The sequence below is a fragment of the Engystomops pustulosus genome, chromosome 1, assembly GCF_040894005.1.
Source record: "Engystomops pustulosus chromosome 1, aEngPut4.maternal, whole genome shotgun sequence".
NCBI classification, from domain to species: domain Eukaryota; kingdom Metazoa; phylum Chordata; class Amphibia; order Anura; family Leptodactylidae; genus Engystomops; species Engystomops pustulosus.
Genome location: NC_092411.1, coordinates 36795336 through 36816360, shown reverse-complemented (window position 1 = coordinate 36816360; position 21025 = coordinate 36795336).

Genomic DNA, 21025 nt, shown 5'->3' with positions numbered 1-21025 from the left:
GCCTGGGTGTGAAACAACTTGTGTGCCCAAGGCAGTATATCCAGCTGAATGATGGTCTGATATAAATGACATGGACTTGGTATGACCCTATCTTAACCTTGACTTAGTTATTATTTCACCCATGTGCTCGTAGCTTAATAAGGATTTGTGCAATTATATACCCGGCAGTAAAGAAGCAGTAGAACCGGATTCTCCAGAACAGGATTTTACAGAGGACTGAGACCCATATATCTGATTATATCTGTGGATGAGAACAAGTTCTGCATCATTTCACAGTAATAGTTCAGGGGTTTGTAAATGTTATTCTAAAGCACTTCAGTACCTGAATAAAAAGCTGCCTTATTTGTCTGCTGGCAATAAGACTTCTACTATCCGCTTCAGTTATTTCTGTGCTTTGCTCTTGTTGACACAGTAAAGTGTATGGCCTTAGCCTCCAGGGCACTAGGTTACTTGACTTGGGTACACTACTTGAGATGTTGGATTTCTCGAGGTGACCTCTAATTCAAGGCCTTTATATTAAGTGATTGTGTTTTGATTATGTGTTTCTATAGGAGCACTATGGATGATCATAGGAAGTCTCTTAGCGATGACATGTCATCCAGGGGCGTAACTAGGAGAGGCAGGGCCCAATAGCAGACTTCTACTTATTACTATACTCATGCATGTGAGTTACAATCATACACATTTATACACTCATTTACATACATGTACAGTATATACACCACATAGGATCATAGTTTATACGGTTGAAAAGGGACACATGTCCATCAAGTACAACCAAGGAAGGGAAAGGATTGGATGAGGACGGTATTGAGGGGAACAATTCTATATAACATAACTGTCATTGTTATTTAGGTGTAAAAAGGCAGACCCTTCTTGAGGCTCTCCGCTGTCCCTACTGTGACCAGCGCCTGAGCTCGGCTATTCCACAAATTCACAGTTCTCATAGTAGAAAAGCCCTGTTGCCTAAGGTGATTAAACCTTGTTTTCTCCAGACGGAGACAGTGCCCCCTTGTCTTTTGATACATACAGCATAAACATATAGGGGCACATTTACTAAGGATCCGCGGACCGCGTTTCTGTCAGGTTTCCCTGAATCGCACAGGGGATTGTGGCGCATCGGCGCCAGCTTGCATGCGACACAAATCGGGGGTCTTGGCCGTCGGATAACCTGACTGATTCGGACAAACCGCGGAATCTAAAATTCTAATTGGGGTAGATTTACTTGCCCGGTCCCTTCGCGATCCAGCGGCGCATTCTCTGCGGTGGATTGGGGTCCGGCCGGGATTCACTAAGGTAGTTCCTCCGACGTCCACCAGGTGGCGCTGCTGCGCTGAAGTCCGCCGAGGCCCGCCGGAATGCACTGAAGTTCACTGGCCTTTTCCTGGTGAAGGTAAGCGCGAGTCCCGCAACACTTTTTTTAAAAAAAATACAACGGTTTTTCCGAATCAGTCGGGTTTTCGTTCGGCCACGCCCCCTGATTTCCATTGCGTGCATGCCTGCGCCGATGCACCACAATCCGATCCCGTGCGCCAAAATCCCGGGGCAATACAGGGAAAATCGGTGCAAATCAGAAATATTTGGGTAACACGTCGGGAAAACGCGAAAATGACCCCCATTGTGTTGCAAGATCAGCACTGACATACACCGGGAAGAAGATGGTGAACTCCGGCGGACCTGAGCGGGGAAGCCACACATTCAAGAAATCAGGGGCACGCTGTAAGTGAATCGCGGCAGCTTCGAATCCTCGACGGACGTTCCGTATCGGCGGACGCGTCCGAACGGGTAAGTTAATGTGCCCCATAGTATACATACACCACACATACATACAGTTCATACAGAATATACAAACATACATACAGTTCCATTTTGGCCCATGCAGCTTATATACATCACATATACAACACATACATACATTACCATATACAGAAGTATGGCATATGCACACCCAATACTAGATATCTACTACCCTTTTAGTTACACCTCTGATGTCATCTCTAAGGACAGCATCTGGTCATGACATGACTGCAAGTTATCCAGCAGTCACACTATGGGCAAGTATATTGGCTCGTTTGGTTTCTTAACATGTGGGACTCAAAATGATGTGTCCACCTTCTTCCTGTTACACTTTATTTTACAAACCTTTAAAATACAAACAAATGTAACCTTTCAAAAGGTTAAAAGAGTAATGTTTACATTTTCTATGCAGAAGCATATGTCTCCATGGAAACAGACTACAAGTTCACTTTCTCTAGTCTGCAGTAATATTTCCTCCCATCCGTACTATACTTTCTTAGGTGAGAGGTAAAACAAAATAGTCCCCATGGAGAGTGTAGGGAGAGTGTAGACATAGAAGTTTTGATCTTCACTGTTCTTTTTCTATACCCCTGTCCTCATCAATCAGATGATGTGGCCCCATGATATTTCTAAGCGAATTAGCTTGTACTATCCAAGGGTGCGGTCCCATTTTATTTCCCTAAAGCATGCGGAGCCACACCTCCACAGAAAATTGAAAGGTACAGTACCCTTGGCTATTTTGTGAAAATTTACATTTAAACTTCTGCAGAACAGAGCACGCATCTAATATATAAAGCTTAGTGTATGTATATGTGTGTGTGTCCATTAAAGGAATCTGCACCGTCTCATCTACAGTCCAGGAAATTTTGCACAATTGTCTCCTGTGACTTGGGGATCGTCATGGAGTATATTTTGAGTGGAAAATTTCATCCTCGTTCTTTCCAATTATTTGAGGGAGTTGAGAGATATGTTGGCTGTGTGTGAGTCACTGAAGAGAATTCCAGAGGGAGGGGGAATGAGGGACTTGAGAGTAACAATGGTTGTGTATGTTGGTTCACCCATTCTACCCTCCCTCATGCTGTAGACGCCACTTTGGATGAGACTTTTGAATACTCCAGACTTAGCAGTGAGGAAGACACATATCACACTCCAATAGGCTGATTTGCTGAAATAACTTTGGGAACAGAATTTGATTTATTGGCATGAGGAGGAACAATTAAGGGATGGTTGCAATGTATTCTAATAGCAGTTTTGAAAAATATGTTTTTTTAAGGGGGAATACATTTACTGACAAGTTCCGTTTGAGTATATCTGTTGGGTTTTATATACTGTCAATGAAGAGAATAATGTCCCATTCTATTTTGTTATAGCTAAGAGCAGTTATTTATATATTTTTCAATATATTTATTAACCCTTACAGGACCCTTTTTCATTTTTGCGTTTCTGTTTTTTACTCCCCTTATTCCAAAAGCAATAACTTTTTTATTTTAACATTTACAGAGATGTATGAGGGCTTGTAATCTGCGGGACAAATTGTACTTTTTTGTAGCACCATTTAATATTTCATTCAATGTACTGGAAAGCTGGAAAAAATTACAAGTCCAGTGAAATTGACAAAAAAAACATACTTGTGGTGTTTTCTTGTGGGCTCTGTTTTTACAGGTTTTATTCTGCGCTCCAAATGACACTTTCTCTTTATTCTTTGGGTTGCTACGATCGGAGGGATACCAAATGTATACATGTTATATTAGGTTTTAATAGTTTTTTTAAAAATTTTAATCTTTTGAACATAAAAAATATTTGCCATTTTGCTAATTCAATATTCAAATATTCATGGATGGAAAAATGTTTTTTTTTCCATTAGTGTTCACGGCTGGGAATAATCTTTTTTAGATCTTGATAGAACGGGCATTTTGGGATGCGGCGATACCTATCACGTTTATTATTTTTACTGTGTTTTTTTTTTATATGTGTTCTAGGGAAAGGGGGGGTGATTTAAACTTTTACTTTTTTTTTTACATTTTTAACCCCTACGGGACACAGCATCTTTTGGCCTAAAGGACGCGGCCCCATTTTTCAAATCTGGCCTGTGTCACTATAAGTGGTTATAGCTTTGGAACGCTATGAGATATCCAGGGGATTTTGAGATTGTTTTCTCGTGACACGTTGTACTTCAAATTAGTTTAAAAATTTGGATGAAATCTTTTGCGTTTAGTTATGAAAAAAAACAAAATTTGGCAAAAATTTTGAAAAATTCTTTATTTTCAACGTTCTAAATTCTCTACTTTTGATTCAGAAAGTCATAGCACCCAAATAAATTCATAACTTACATTTCCCAAATGTCTGCTTTATGTTGGCATGGTTTTTTCAGATTCCACATATTTTACTAGAATGTTATGAGGCTCAGAATTTGGGTGCCATTTTTCACATTTTTTGTAAAATCGCCAAAACCTGTATTTAGATGGACCTGCACAGTTTCTAATTGACACTGAGAGGCCTAAATAATAGCGAGACTCGTAAATTACCCCATTGTGGAAACTACACCCCTCAACGTATGAAAAACCACTTTTAAGAAGTTTGTTAACCCTTTACGTGTTTTATAGGGGTTAAAACAAAATGGAGGTGGAGTCTGCAAATTGTAATATTTTTTCACAATACACTCATTTTGGGTGGAAAATTAAACATTTGTAATGGATAAAATGAAAAAAGGCTCCACAAAGTTTGATACCCAATTTCTCCCGAGTACACCGATACCCTACATGTGGTGGTAACCTGCTGTATGGGCGCACGGCCGGGCATAGAAGGGAAGGAGGCGCCATCCAAATCAGATTTGCTATGTCACATTGTACAGGCTATAATTTTTTTCTTTTTTTTATTGTGCACCTATAGGGGCTTATTTCTTTTGCCACATGAGATGCACTTTTCTAATACATAATTTTGGGGCATCTATAGCTAATTGGTGAGATTTAATTAACTCTTTGTTGGTGGAGGAAATGAAAATCATCAATTTTTAGGAAAATTTTTATGTGTTTTTTTTTTGGCCGTTAACCATACCATGAAAATAGTATATTATTTTTATTCTTTGGGTCGCCACGTTTATGAAAATACTTCATTTATATATATTTTTTTATTTTTTCCCATTTTTACTGAATAAAAAGTAATTTGGCAAAATTGTTGTTAATTTTAGCATCACCGTCTTTCATATGCATAACTTTTTTATTTTTCACCTCAAAAATCTGTTTAAGGGCTTATTTTTTGCAAGAATGATAGCTCTTTTTAGTGGTCTTATTTTAGATTGCGTAACTTTTTAAAATCACTTTTTTAGAGCATTTTTAAAGGGCATTAATAAAAAATCATCTTTATCAGAGAGAGTTTTTTTAGGTTGTTTTTTACGGGGTTCACTTTGCGGATCTAATAACGATTCTGTTTTATTATACAGATTGTTACGGACGCAGGGATACCAAATATGTGGGGGTTTTGTGTATTTTATTCAATTGTACTGAATAAAAACTAATTTGGAGAAAATCTTATTCATTTTAGCATCACCATCTTTTTATATGCATAACTTTTTTATTTTTTGGCAGATAAATCTTGTTAGGGGCTTATTTTTTGCGAAAACAGTTGTTCTTTTTAGTGGGCTTATTTTGGAGTGCATAACATTTTTTAAATCACTTTTTAGAGCATTTTTTATAGGGTATTAATTAAAAATTATCTTTTTTCGGAATGTTTTTTGCGTTTTTTTCCTCCGGCGTTTACCGTGCGGGTCCAGTAACAATTCTGTTTTATTATGCAGATTGTTACGGACGCGGCAATACCAAATATGCGGGGTTTTTTTGTGTTTTATGTTTTTTATACTTTATTAAGTTTTTTTATGGGAAAGTGACATTTTAGGGGCTTATATTTTTATGTATTAATTTTTTATTTATTATAATGTGTAGTGTTAAGTGTTTTTGCATATTTTTACTTATACATACTTGAACTTAAACCAGTGATGCTCTGATCACTGGTTTAAGTTCAATACACTGCTCTACAATACTATTTTATTGTAGAGCAGTGTAAACTGTCTGAGCAAGCTTGCGCATGCTCAGACAGTTTACAGCCAGACCCGGAAGGGGTCTGGCTGCCATGGAGACCGGGCAGCTCCGGGGCACATGCCAGTCCTCGGAGCTGCCCGGAAGAGGATCGGATCCCCCGGTAAGCGGCACGGGGGATCCGATCCACAGCGCTAACACCCTTACACGCCGCGGTCATGTTTGACCGCGGCGTGTAAGGGGTTAACACCCGCGATCGGAGCCGGCTCCGATCGCGGGTGTTAGCGCAGGCTGTCAGCTGTACTAGACAGCTGACAGCCGCTGCTTCTGGTACCGGCTCCGTTCGTGAGCCGGTGCCAGAAGCAGGACGTTATAGAACGTCCCCGTGCGCTAAGCATCTAGCCCCGGGGACGTACTATAACGTCCTGGTGCGCCTAGGGGTTAAAAATATTTTTTAAAAATTCTTTTACTTTTTTTTTTACCATTATTTTAGATGCTTTAAGGTACTTTAACCCTGCAGGGTCTGATTGCACATAGTATATACAGGCGGTCCCCTACTTTAGAACACTCGACTTACATACGACCCCTAGTTACAAACGGACCTCTGGATATTGGTAATTTATTGTGCTTTAGTCCTAGGCTACAATAATTAGCTGTAACAGTTATCACAGGTGTATGTAATGAAGTTTTAGTGTTAATCCTGGTTCTTATGACAACCCAACGTTTTTAAAATCCAATTGTCACAGAATCCAAAAAAGTTCTGGCTGGGATTACAATGATAAAATATACAGTTCCGACTTACATACAAACTCAACTTAAGAACACTCCTGCAGACCCTATCTTGTATGTAACCTGGGGACTGCCTGTACTGCAATACTACTGTATTGCAGTATATAGCAATTTTACTGCTGATCTCTAATAGCCTGCCATCTGCTGGCTATTAGATATCATTACACATGGCAATGAGACTGTAAGGTGCCATGGCAACCAATCGTCACTCTCCATTGACATCACGGGGCGGCGTACCCTACCCTAGTAGGGTATTGTACCTACCCTAATTTATGTGCAAACCTCTTTAAGTCTTATTTTTCATTACATGATACATTGTCCTGATATACATATATATTTTATTCGATGATATGGATGTTTGCATGACTTTTGCAACCTAAGTTTCGTAAGAAGAACCTAAGTTTCTTTAAAAAACATGTTTTAACATAGAGATGGGGATTTTCCAGCATTGAACTCTTTGGAAACAATCTCTGCTTGTAATAATAACTTATTTTTAGATTTCTGATACATAACTTGTCTGTTTAGTTCATAAACGGTAAATTTACCCTAGTGATTGATCTGACTGCTGGGAAAGCGCTGAGCTGAGAGCTGCAGGCTTGGAAATCTCCCCTCTTTATCAATTCCGATAACCCAGCTCAGAAGAATGAAAGGAATGTCTAATGTAAACCTCATGGTCGTGTCCTCACAAGACACAAGTTATTCAAAGGAAGAAACCTTAGCTTAGACTCATAGGGGGACATTTATCATATGGTGGAGCTTGTGCTCCAGGCGTATGATGAAAGTCTCCGGATACATCAGGAAGCTCCAGTCGGCTGTGGTGCGCAGCATACAGATTTGCACTATTTACCATGATGAACGCCTTGCTCCAAACCACTCACTCTCTGCCTGCGCCCCCTTCGCGTCTCTCTGCACCCCAGGGGCGTTGCTAGGGTGGTAAAAGATCCGGGGCACGGGCCCCAATGCATGTGTATTGCACTTTCAGTAAAGCCCCCTCCTGTACATAACCCCCTCACATGTGGTTGTGCCAATAACAAGGTTACTTCTGGTATATACAGCTACAGAGAACAAAGAAGAAATCCCCATCACCACATCTTATGTTCCTCATTGTCCCTACATCTTGGTTCCCTGGCAGTGTTATCCTGCTGCCGCCCCTAACAATCTCCCCAAATACTGAAAGGCTGCGCTCACACGTTTGTCTTGCACTTAAACAAAACCAGGTGCGTGTTACCCATCACTTGTGTATTACTGGAAAATATATGTGATCAAACCAAGGCCTGTCCTAGTGCCATGTGTGAACACGCTCCAAGAAATGTCCCCCACACAGCCCCCCCATAAGTAATGTGACCACACAGCCCCCCAGTAAGTAATGTGCCTCACACAGTCCCCCAGTAAGTAATGTGACCACACAGCCCCCCATAAGTAATGTGACCACACAGCCCCCCAGTAAGTAATGTGCCCACACAGCCCCCCAGTAAGTAATGTGCCTCACACAGACCCCCAGTAAGTAATGTGCCCCACACAGCCCCCCAGTAAGTAATGTGCCCACACAGCCCCCCAGTAAATAATGTGCCTCACACAGCCCCCCAGTAAGTAATGTGCCTCACACAGCCCCCCAGTAAGTAATGTGCCCACACACAGCCCCCCCAGTAAGTAATGTGCCTCACACAGTCCCCCCAGTAAGTAATGTGCCTCACACACAGCCCCCCAGTAAGTAATGTGCCTCACACACAGGCCCCCAGTAAGTAATGTGCCCCACACAGCCCCCCACTAAGTAATGTGCCCCCACACAGCCCCCCACTAAGTAATGTGCCCCCACACAGCCCCCCACTAAGTAATGTGCCCCCACACAGCCCCCCAGTAAGTAATGTGCCCCCACACAGCCCCCCCAGTAAGTAATGTGCCCCACACAGCCCCCCAGTAAGTAATGTGCCCCACACAGCCCCCCAGTAAGTAATGTCCTCACACACAGCCCCCTAGTAAGTAATGTGCCTCACACAGTCCCCCCAGTAAGTAATGTGCCCACACAGCCCCCCAGTAATCTCCCCCATGCAGCCCACCAGTAAGTAATGTGCCTCACACAGCCCCCCAGTAAGTAATGTGCCTCACACAGCCCCCCAGTAAGTAATGTGCCTCACACAGCCCCCCACTAAGTAATGTGCCTCACACAGCCCCCCAATAAATAATGTGCCTCACACAGTCCCCCAATAAATAATGTGCCTCACACAGTCCCCCAGTAAGTAATGTGCCTCACACAGCCCCCCAGTAATGTGCCCACACAGCCCCCCAGTAAATAATGTGCCTCACATAGTCCCCCAGTAAGTAATGTGCCTCACACAGTCCCCCCAGTAAATAATGTGCCTCACACACAGCCCCCCAGTAAATAATGTGCCTCACACAGTCCCCCAGTAAGTAATGTGCCCACACAGCCCCCCAATAAATAATGTGCCTCACACAGTCCCCCAGTAAGTAATGTGCCTCACACAGCCCCCCAGTAATGTGCCCACACAGCCCCCCAGTAAATAATGTGCCTCACACAGTCCCCCAGTAAGTAATGTGCCTCACACAGTCCCCCCAGTAAATAATGTGCCTCACACAGTCCCCCAGTAAGTAATGTGCCCCACACACAGCCCCCCAGGAAATAATGTGCCCACACAGCCCCCCAGGAAATAATGTGCCCACACAGCCCCCCAGGAAATAATGTGCCCACACAGCCCCCCAGGAAATAATGTGCCTCACACAGTCCTCCAGTAATGTGCCCACACAGCCCCCCAGGAAATAATGTGCCTCACACAGCCCCCCAGGAAATAATGTGCCTCACACAGCCCCCCAGGAAATAATGTGCCTCACACAGCCCCCCCAGGAAATAATGTGCCTCACACAGCCCCCCCAGGAAATAATGTGCCTCACACAGCCCCCCAGTAAATAATGTGCCTCACAAAGTCCCCCCAGTAAATAATGTGCCTCACACAGTCCCCCCAGGAAATATTGTGCCTCACACAGCCCCCCAGTAAGTAATGTGCCTCACACAGCCCCCCAGTAAATAATGTGCCTCACACACAGCCCCCCAGGAAATAATGTGCCTCACACAGCCCCCCAGTAAGTAATGTGCCTCACACACAGCCCCCCAGGAAATAATGTGCCCACACAGCCCCCCAGGAAATAATGTGCCTCACACAGCCCCCCAGGAAATAATGTGCCTCACACAGCCCCCCAGGAAATAATGTGCCTCACACAGCCCCCCCAGGAAATAATGTGCCTCACACAGCCCCCCCAGGAAATAATGTGCCTCACGCAGCCCCCCAGTAAGTAATGTGCCTCACACAGCTCCCCAGTAAATAATGTGCCTCACACAGTCCCCCCAGTAAGTAATGTGCCTCACACACAGCCCCCCAGTAAATAATGTGCCTCACACAGCCCCCCAGTAAATAATGTGCCTCACACAGCCCCCCAGTAAGTAATGTGCCCCACACACAGCCCCCCAGTAAGTAATGTGCCTCACACAGCCCCCCAGGAAATAATGTGCCTCACACAGCCCCCCAGTAAGTAATGTGCCTCACACACAGCCCCCCAGTAAATAATGTGCCTCACACAGCCCCCCCAGTAAATAATGTGCCTCACACAGCCCCCCAGTAAATAATGTGCCTCACACAGCCCCCCCAGTAAATAATGTGCCTCACACAGCCCCCCAGTAAATAATGTGCCTCACACAGCCCCCCAGTAAGTAATGTGCCTCACACACAGCCCCCCAGGAAATAATGTGCCTCACACAGCCCCCCAGTAAATAATGTGCCTCACACAGCCCCCCAGTAAATACTGCGCCTCACACAGCCCCCCCAGTAAGTAATGTGCCTCACACAGTCCCCCAGTAAGTAATGTGCCCACACAGCCCCCCAGTAAATAATGTGCCTCACACAGTCCCCCCAGTAAATAATGTGCCTCACACAGTCCCCCCAGTAAGTAATGTGCCCCACACACAGCCCCCCAGTAAATAATGTGCCTCACACAGCCCCCCAGTAAATAATGTGCCTCACACAGCCCCCCAGTAAATAATGTGCCTCACACAGCCCCCCAGTAAGTAATGTGCCTCACACAGCCCCCAGTAAGTAATGTGCACACACAGCCCCCCAGTAAGTAATGTGCCTCACACAGTCCCCCCAGTAAATAATGTGCCTCACACAGTCCCCCCAGTAAGTAATGTGCCCCACACACAGCCCCCCAGTAAATAATGTGCCTCACACAGTCCCCCCAGTAAATAATGTGCCTCACACAGCCCCCCAGGAAATAATGTGCCTCACACAGTCCCCCCAGTAAGTAATGTGCCTCACACAGCCCCCCAGGAAATAATGTGCCTCACACAGCCCCCCAGGAAATAATGTGCCTCACACCCCCCCCCCCCCCCAAGGAAATAATGTGCCTCACACACAGCCCCCCAGTAAGTAATGTGCCTCACACACCCCCCAAGGAAATAATGTGCCTCACAATGTTCTCCCCCTTCCCTAGTCCCTATCATGTTTCTCACCTCACAGATGCAGCTCTCTCTCTTTCTGTGCGCTGCTTTCCCCTGCAGGTCATGTGATCATTACATCACCACAGGTCCTTGAGCCTCTGGAACTCCCGGAGGTAAGGTCCTTGCAGGGGAAAGCAGCGCCTGCACTCGTTCTCATCACAATCTGAGGACACAGATCGTGATGAGAACGAGAGGGAAGTAATCTCCCGGGCAGCGGAGATTCGGGGCACTGGCCAAAAGATCCGGGGCACGAGCCCCGGATCTTTTGACCTAGCGACGCCCCTGCTGCACCCCCTTGGTGTAGAGCTGGTGTGAAAGGGATGATTATTTTGTAGATATGTAAATCTCCCTTTAGGGCTCTTTCACATGGACGTATTCTTACCCGGCCGTAGCTCGGGAGAGCATACAGCGCTGCTTACCCCAGCCCCTTTTCATAGAGAGGCATGGCGCCTGGCCGGGGAAAGATAGAGCATGCTCTATCTTTATCTTGTGCATGGTGCGGTACATTGGCACACAGTGTGCTCACCATACCTCGGCCGGGCAGGTCATAGATGGTACATCACAGCAAAACACAAGATTTGTGATTATGAAGCCACGCAGATCCCCTTTTTAATGCTCTTTTTGGGTTATAATTCACATGATTGTTACATTCAAAACCGCAGTTTCTAGCCTCATCCCCATGCTGTGTACTAACCCTCCAGACATCCTGAGAACTGTGACTCAGGGACCAAATAATCTGACATTTCCTTTTTCTATTTGACATACGGTAAATAACACCTGACTACTTATCGGAAGCATGACGTCACTTATTAGGGGTTTTTATCATGAGCTCTCCGGGCTCCTTTTGATTTTCTGTGACTGCCTTAGGAACTCTGCTGCCTGTATTAAAGTGATGTTACCCTTAAATAAATCTCTTAGCAGTGTCTGGGATTTTTTTTCTTAAATAATCGCAAGAAGAGTATAATAAGCGCAGCAGCACATATACCATGGGAGACAGGGACGATTCTTGTCCTTTTGCTGCCTGAGGCAAAAGCTGAAATGCCCGTCACCTCCCCGAAAACATGTGTTTTCCCATTAATAGTAAACCTTAATAAAGCAAAACACACATTGCTCTTTACAAAATACATATGTGTCAAAATACAGTATAAATGCATCATTCTCTCCTCTAATTAAATGTGCCCCGGAGGGGGCTGCTTAAAAAAAAAATAAACATTTACTTCCCTTCTGGAGTCCCCCTTCACTGTCCCACCGTGCCATATCTCAGCACTGTATGTGGGGACTAATGTCAAACTCAGCGCAGCTTCTATGACTCTATAAACAAAAAGGGCCACAACAAGGTCAGGTGACGGTGTGGGACACTGGGGGGGACCAAGAAGGTATGTAAATGTTTATTCTTTTTAGCAGCCCCCTCCCGGCCGCATATCCTTTTTTCCAGGTCTTGGACAACCCCTTTAATATACACCCACTGTTATTATTCATTTACATAGAGCCCCCCTTATCATTTTATATACACTGCTACCCTAATCTAATACATATATATTTCCCCCTCTTAGTTACAATAATAATAATGACAGTGCCACCTAAAAATTTATATAGCAACCCCTAATTAATGTATATACAGACCCCTCTTATTTGTTATACAAATAAAATCATTTATATACAACTCATTTCAATATACAGAGCCCCCAAATTACATTATATACAGCTCCCTTCAAAATACAGCCCCGAATTTAATAAAAATCTGGCCCGCATATGTAGCCACCTACCCACAGTTAAAGTTATTAAAGTCAGCCCCTTGTATACAGATCCTCCCCATCTAAATATATACAGTAAACCATATACAGCTCCCACACCCGTTTCTGAGGTTCCTATATACAGTTTTCCCCATTGAAATTTCTGTATATATAGCCTTCTACATACAGATCCCTATGCCCTCTCCCCCAAGTTTAATTAAATTATGTCCCCTATATATAGATCCCACCCCACTTTAATTATATGCCGTATGTTCTGTCCCACATATACAACCCCCCAGACCTTCTTTAGTTATGTGACAGCCCCATTTGATTATATTGAAGTTCAATTGTAAAGTTTCCCCACTTTTTACCCTAGTCCACAATTTTATTGTTACCTTATATACTCCAGTATAAGCCTAGTTTTTCAGCACAAAAAAATTGTGCTGAAAACCCAAACTCGGCTTATACTCGAGTAAAAAATATATAGGTTTTACCAGGTTTTTGTGGTAAAATTAGGGGCCTCGGCTTATACACGAGTATATACGGTAATATAGCCACCGCTAACATAATGAAGACAATGGGGCACATTTACTTGCCCATCCCGATCCCTGCTGTGCGTTGTCCGATGAGGATTCAGATCTTCACATAGCTCGTGCCCCCGATTTCCTGCATCCATCGCTTCCCCCGCTGAGGTCCGTTGGAGTTAACCTTCTTCTTCCTGGTGCATGTGAGTGCTGATTTTGCGGCACAATTTTTTTTTAAATTCCGCGGTTTATCGGAATCAGTCGGGTTGTCCACGCCCCCCCCCCGACTTGTGTTACATGAAAGCCGGCGCCGATGCACCACAATCTTATCACGTGTGCCAAAAACCTGGGACAATTCGGCGCAAAAAAGATAAATTTGGGAAACCCGACAGAATCGTGGTCCGCAGACCCTTAGTAAATGTGCCCCAATGTATTACACCGCAGTTAGAAAATACAGACTGAGATAAATGACAGCAATGTTTTGTAGCAACAGGATTCAGCAAGAAAATCAAAAGATGTCTCATTTTGTCCCGCTGCCAGGTCTGCTCCTCGCCTTGCCAGCCAGTTCTTCACCCACATCTTTCGGCTACATGGACTTCCGTATCACATCATTTCGGACCGAGGGGTCCAGTTTGGCTCCCGCTTCTGGCGATCCCTATGTAATCAGCTGCAGGTGAACTTGGACTTCTGTTCCGCGTACCATTTGCAGTCTAATGGACAGTTAGAGAGTTAACCAAATTCTGGGCTGTTACCTTCGTCATTTTGTCTTTGCCGTCAGGACAACTGGTCCACTTTGTTGCCATGGACAGTTCTCCTATAATTCCCTGGACTTGGAGTCTGCTGGTGCAGCCCCGTTCTTTATTGTTTACGGACGAATTCCACTCCCACCTCTTCCTCTGTCCGTTCCCTTGGATGTTCCTGCGGTGCATTAGTTGGTGCAGGACCTCTTGTCTATCTTGGAACAGACTCGTCAGTGCTTCGGGTATCTGCCCGCACCAAAACCCAGGTCTATAAGATACGCACGTCTCCACCAGTCTTCTCTCCGAGTGAAGAGGTGTGGCTTTCGCCTAGATACGTTCGGCTGAAAATCCCCAGCTACAAGCTTGGACCTCGTTTTCTGGTGCCTTTTGAGAAGGTGAAGTGCATAAACCCTGTGGCATACAAACTTCACCTTCCTCCATGCAAACCCTGAACTCCTTCCACGTCTCTCTTGAAGCCAGTCATCCTGAACTGCTACTCTCGGCAAGTGCTTCCTCCTGCTTCGGAGGCTGATTCCACCAATGTCTTTGAGGTAAAGGAGGTCCTGGATATGAAGACAGTGAGAGGTAAGCGGTTCTTCCTTGCCGACTGGAAGGGGCTTGGCCCTGAGCAGAGATCATGGGAGCCTGAGGATAACATTCCGGACCGTAGCCTCCTGCAAAGGTTCCTCCAAACCAAATACATTGCCTGTCCGCGTTCCTGCTCCGGCAGCTGACCGCGCACCACCGGCACTCTAGGATTTAAAGGGTCAGCGCACCACTAATTGGTGCTGCCCATTCCCAGGAAACTGATTTAAGCTGGCCTTTCCCAGCATTCCCCGCTGGATCTTCTTGCCTTGTGCCTTAGAGAAGGTTTTGTCTGATGCCCTGCACTATTATTGTGATTCCCCATCGTGTGGATGTAGCCTAACCGTGTCAAGGGGTCAGAGTTTGGATGTATTCTCTTGTAAGGGTTGAAGGTAGCCGGCATACAACTTAAAACCTTTATATGTGGTTATCTTCTGTCTCCAACTACACTGGCAATGATATTCCAATACATTGAGACATGTTTTGTGTATAATTTTTTTTTTTTCTTTCGCTTCATTTTGACTGATGGAGATCATTTGATTGCTAATTTAAATATATATAAATTAAATAACAGCATGCAATGTCAACCAGCTGCCTCTACAGCCAGCAAGATCTTGTCATGGATCAAAAATAGTATGGACTCTCGGTATAGGGATGTAATATTATTATTGTGCATTGGTTCGGCCTTACCTCACCATGCTGTCCAGTTCTGGGCACCAGTCCATAAAAAGGAGGCCCTGGAGCTGGAGAAGGTTCAAGGGATATGGAGGGTCTCAGTTATGAGGAAAGATTAAAACAACTAGATTTATTTAGTCTGGAAAAGATACGACTATGGGGGGACATGATTAATTTATATAAATATATGAATGGTCCAAACAAAAAATATGGTGGTAAGTTGTTTAAGACTAAATCAAATCAAAAGATGAGGGGACACCGTCTCTGTCTGGAGAAAACAAGGTTTAATCACCAGAGGCGAGAGGGATTTTTTACTATGAGAACGGTCAATCTGTGGAATAGCCTGCCTCAAGCGCTGGTCACAGCAGGGACAGCAGAGAGCTTCAAAAAGGGTCTAGATGCCTTTTTACACCTAAATAACATTGGTGGTTATGTTATATAGAATTGTTTCCCCTAAATTCCTTCCTCATCCAATCACTTCCCTTCCTTGGTTGAACTTGATGGACATGTGTCATTTTTCAACCGTATAAACTATGATACTATGAATCTTAAAAAAAATATTCTTTGATTTCATATGATTGTGACTGGTTTTTATTTGCATACAAGTTTAACTACAAGCCTGTTACGGTACTATATGTCTATCAATCATAAATAATCCCCTATATCTCAGGTCATTTGTTAATATTCTGCTCTATTCTTTGGAGTGTACAGCAGACCCTTTTTTAATGAATGGCAACCAGCATGTTAATCCATATACTATTTTTGGTCAATACAATTACATTTTAATAAAATAAAAAAAATAAACATTTGACATGTGTATTTGTAGTAGAAGCTCTCCCTCTAGTGGATACTTGTGGAAGAACTCCATCTTAATATCGCTGGTGTAGGCTTGCTAGGATGTTACACTTTGCTTTCCCTTTCTATTTGGAGGCAAGTCAAGACAAATGTAATGTACAGTTGGAGCGGGATAGGTTTGTAGTAGTAGTTTTTTTTGTAGAATAAGCAAATATCAAACCACCCCCACCGTCACCCTTGGGCAATGAAATCATCTTTATTAGTTCTTCTGCCCATGCCGCTACATCTGGGAGTTCAGCAATAGTCTAGCTCCAGAACCCCTACACACCCACACTCAAATATTATGTTCTATACCTTATTTTGTATCTTGACCCACAACCCCTAACCTGCCCAGATACCTTTCCCCACAAAATAGTATGTTCTTTTGTGTCCTTCCCACATAGTAGAGTGTATTCCCTTCTCTATGGCCTCATCAGATAACATTATGGGGCACATTTACTTATTGTCCCGTTGACGCCGCCGATCCGGAATATCCGACGAGGATTCGGAGCTGCCGCAGTTCACTAAGATCGTGCGTCCAATTTCCTGCATGTGCCATAAACAAAAAACAACAATAGATACCTCTATTGGTCCACCGACACATGAATAAATAATGTATCAAGAACAAGAACGACCATGAATTATTAACAATCTTTATTAGATAGAAAAAAAAATAGATTAAAACACTGAAAAAGTGTACTGGTATACACTGCAAAAGTGAAGTGAAAACAATAAAATCACCATCACAAACCCCTCTGGCTGTAACAAATTCAAGCGGTGTTTATGTAAACAATTTTGGCCTCCAGTTTTTGCCCCACCAGCCAGACATTCCTGACCATAAAACGGCTGCCGGAAGGGTGACGTGATATTATCTGTCCATAAACAATCGCCAGTTAGAGATCACATGATTCTCCATTTGTGGTCATTTTGTGAACAGGAATATCTGGCTGATGAGGTGATATGCAAATAAGTTTTCCAGGATGGAATAAGGAAAACCACGCCTCTTTTAGTTACCTGGTAAGGCAGCTCCCTTGACATCAAGCGTGACCTACAAGAGGCCTTATGACATGATGTAGGATTAAAACCTGGAATAGATATACTGGTTTGGTTTTCACCCACATCTTGGTGGTCACGCTTGATGTCAAGGGAGCTGCCTTACAAGGTAGCTAAAAGAGGCGTGGTTTTCCTTATTCCATCCTGGAAAACTTATTTGCATATTTTCCCAGAATCCCCTAGTGGAGCATCCATGGCTTTAAGTCTTCACAAGCCTTACTGGGCACCTTCCATAAGGAGAACTCTTACTTCCTGGATGATGAGGTAAAAGACAGGAGCCTTCATTTTACATATCTAGAAAGTGGTGCAGAACTTTTAATAGATGTATATTGGTAAATTACCTAATATCCTGCCCCCCTGCACTTACACATACATTACAAAAAACATGAGGCAAAGCGGCCAACCCCCTTAAGTGCAAGGCTCATTCAAAGGCAAAGCACTGAAAAGAAGAAAGTTACTGCAACAAGTTTAACGCCTTCTAACAAGAAAAGAACACGGGGAATCAAACGAGTCAATCATTCAAGATTTGATTGGTGGAAGCTTTGCCAAATATTTCCAAATATTAGCTTCAGGTCTGCATTATTGGTCCAAACCGATGTTGCTCCAGTTGTCCTGGAAATTGCTATAAACCCCCTAGTCCTCTGCACAATCTTAAAGGGGTTGTCCATTTGAAAAACAAATTCCACCAAATAATTGATATTGTTTGTGCAATGAAATCTCTACTTACTGTCATTCCACAGGAAACTTCTTAGTTTACTTCCTATGGTATAAACACCAATCCCTGGTCATGTGATGTCACATAGGTGAGATCTGGAAAACCGTTAAAAATTGATACAAAAAGTTTATTGGAAAAATGTATAATTTTTCATTGCACAAAACAGTACCAATTCTTTGTGAAATTTGAGTAAAATGGATGGTGTTTCTGTGGGTTATCTCAGGAGGATGGAGGTGCACAATCTTTTTTAGTCTACTACTCATCTTAAAGGGGCTGCATAATCAACCAGAATCCCAGAAGCACAACCTTAGTACAGCCCAAAATGCCACCCCAGAAATACAAAAATCCTGTCTTTTTGTTTAGTTCCTACATTTTTTTTTCTTTAGGGTTAGGGTCAGCCTTAGGGTTAATTCAATTTGGTGCCAGAAAATCAGCATTGTTCAGATACCATTAGAGATTCGCTCTTCTCTAATTAGGGGTAGAGCTTAAGACTACCTAGTCCAACTCTACACTACACCTTCTATTAGTTGACTTAGTTTATGATAAAATATGTGCCAACATTTTTTGTGCATGGTAATGGTAACACTACATGTTCCCAAAATACCAAACATTTTCTAAAATACTTTGAAATGTGTTTTTGAACCATATCAGCCATTTTTTTGGGACAAATTATGCCTGAATTCCTGCACGTATTAGTTTTTCTCTGCCATTGACTCATCCAATAGAGAGTAGTACATTGCAGGGTTTGATAATTAGTAGTGGATGTAATATAATGCAGGGGTAATGTGTATGATCGAAGATTTATGCTTTATCATAGGACAGAGCACTGCAGCTGTAGACCCATGGTTGGGTCATGAGTCATCTCTACTAGTTTCCTCACACCCAATGGGCATCACAAGAGGAATCTTTTTGACACAACTAGAAGTTTAGATGATCCAGACAGTCCGAGGTGGTTCTTCAGGAGTCACCAGCTAAACTACTCCAAGTAGTTATCATGCTAGTAGGGGTGAGTAACACTTAAGTACACCACCCCAGGGCCTACCTTAAGCCATTACAGATCTGGAAGTTAGAAATGTGACATTTACAAATAAAATCCATATTACAAGATTTAAGAAATCAACCCAAACTTCCCAATATGAACATTTTATAGACAAAAGCACCTTTATGTCATTTTATAAATTGTACTTTCTATTAAATATAGATAGTTTCACATCTAATGTACATTTCTATCACCACACCTAAAAGTAAGTCATCTTGTACACTACTAAACCCTGTATATTACTTGAAGGGAGACAACCTGAAGAATACTTTTGACAGTAATGTACAACCTCATGCGTCTTGGTTTGAAACTATTATTATTACATTTTTAGTGCATGTTATGGGCTGTAAACAACCGATCCGCAGTCCGTTGGTTGCAACCCATGTGCCATTACACACTGAGGACGGCAATGAAGACTGTCTAAGCTTCAAACACGGACAGGAATAGGACCTGCTTTAAGTTTTGTGACTCGGGAGCCGGCTCATACAAGGGTAGTAGAAAACACTTATAATTTCTAGGTCAGGTCATCGATGAACATTCAAATAAGAAGAGTTTAGTGACATTATTCCTCATCATGGACTGTGGTTGGTCCATGAATCATGGACAGTTTGCTAATAAGAAATCTTCATTTCTATAGCGCCATCATATTTTGCAGCGTTGTTCAGATTGTGGGGTACATATACACACACAAAATAAGACATTACAGAGTAATACCATAGTCGGGTTCTGCTATGAGAAGGAAGGGGAGACACTGGAGGTATAAGTGCTTGTACAGCGCTGCTTGGATTACACAGAACGATCACAGGAAGAATATCATGCTTTATAACTAAAGATGAGCCAAACTTTTGTTTATTCTTTAATAATTCTAACCAAAATGTGCCCCAAATACGTTGAAAAGACCAATTTCCCGCACAGAGGTAAATCTGCACTGAATTCGAAAAACAAATTCCAACAAATAATTGATATTGTTTGTGCAAGGAAAAGTTAAAATTTGAATAATATGGACAGCCCCTTTATGGTGTTTTTGAGGGTTATCTCAGGAGGATGGAGCTGCACAATCTTTATTAGTCTACCACTCATCTTAAAGGGGCTGCATGAGTTACTAGAATTCTAGAAGCACAACCTTAGTACAGCACAAAATGCCACCCTAGTAACCTAATAATGCATTTGTACCATAGCTAATAAAGACCCCAGACCATGCAATATATAATAATACAGACCCAAATCTAAGCAATATATAATGCAGACCCCAGAGCAGACAATAGACTCAGTGCTCAAACCAGACAATAACAATAATTGAATAGTGTGAAGCAGCCAACAATAAAGGAGACACCTCTCCCACAGAGCAGATGTATAATACTGGAGACCCCTAGAAGAGATGTAAAGTACTGGAGACCCCAGAGAAGATGTATGTAATACTGGAGACCACCTCGAGCATAGTATAATACTGGACCCCCCCCCCTCGCCACACACAAATTATAATAGGAGGAGATGCAGGAGAGGAGAGCAGTGAGTACATGACAGACATGACTGCTAGCCAACCTCCTACTCCAGTGATGGAAGCATTCATTTGTCTCTGCGGGTAGCAAGGTGTGGGTCGCCTGCACCTTGGGCCACGGGTTATGCACCCCTGATCTAGGGACTTCTAGAGTTTTAGATTGGGTTCTTTTGGTCCACCAGATAAAATAATCCTGGAGTCCTGCCCTTCATCAGCCCCTAGACTTCAAATTGTGTTGTATACTGTTCGATTTCTGTCCAGAATTGGGTTAGAGCCTGGGCCGACCGGAGAATGCTATGGTGCTCTGGTGTGTCCAATACTTGCTGTTTAGTGTTTCTATATAATTTTCTTAAATGTTTTGTTCAATATTTTTCTGCAAAAAGTTATACCCACATGTGTGTGGCAGCTGCCTAAAGAAAATGTTTGTTATTGAGAAATGTGGCTGGGAAATGCCATAAAAGTAGTAAAACCCTGAGATATCTGGCAGGTTATATTGTTCTGTCTT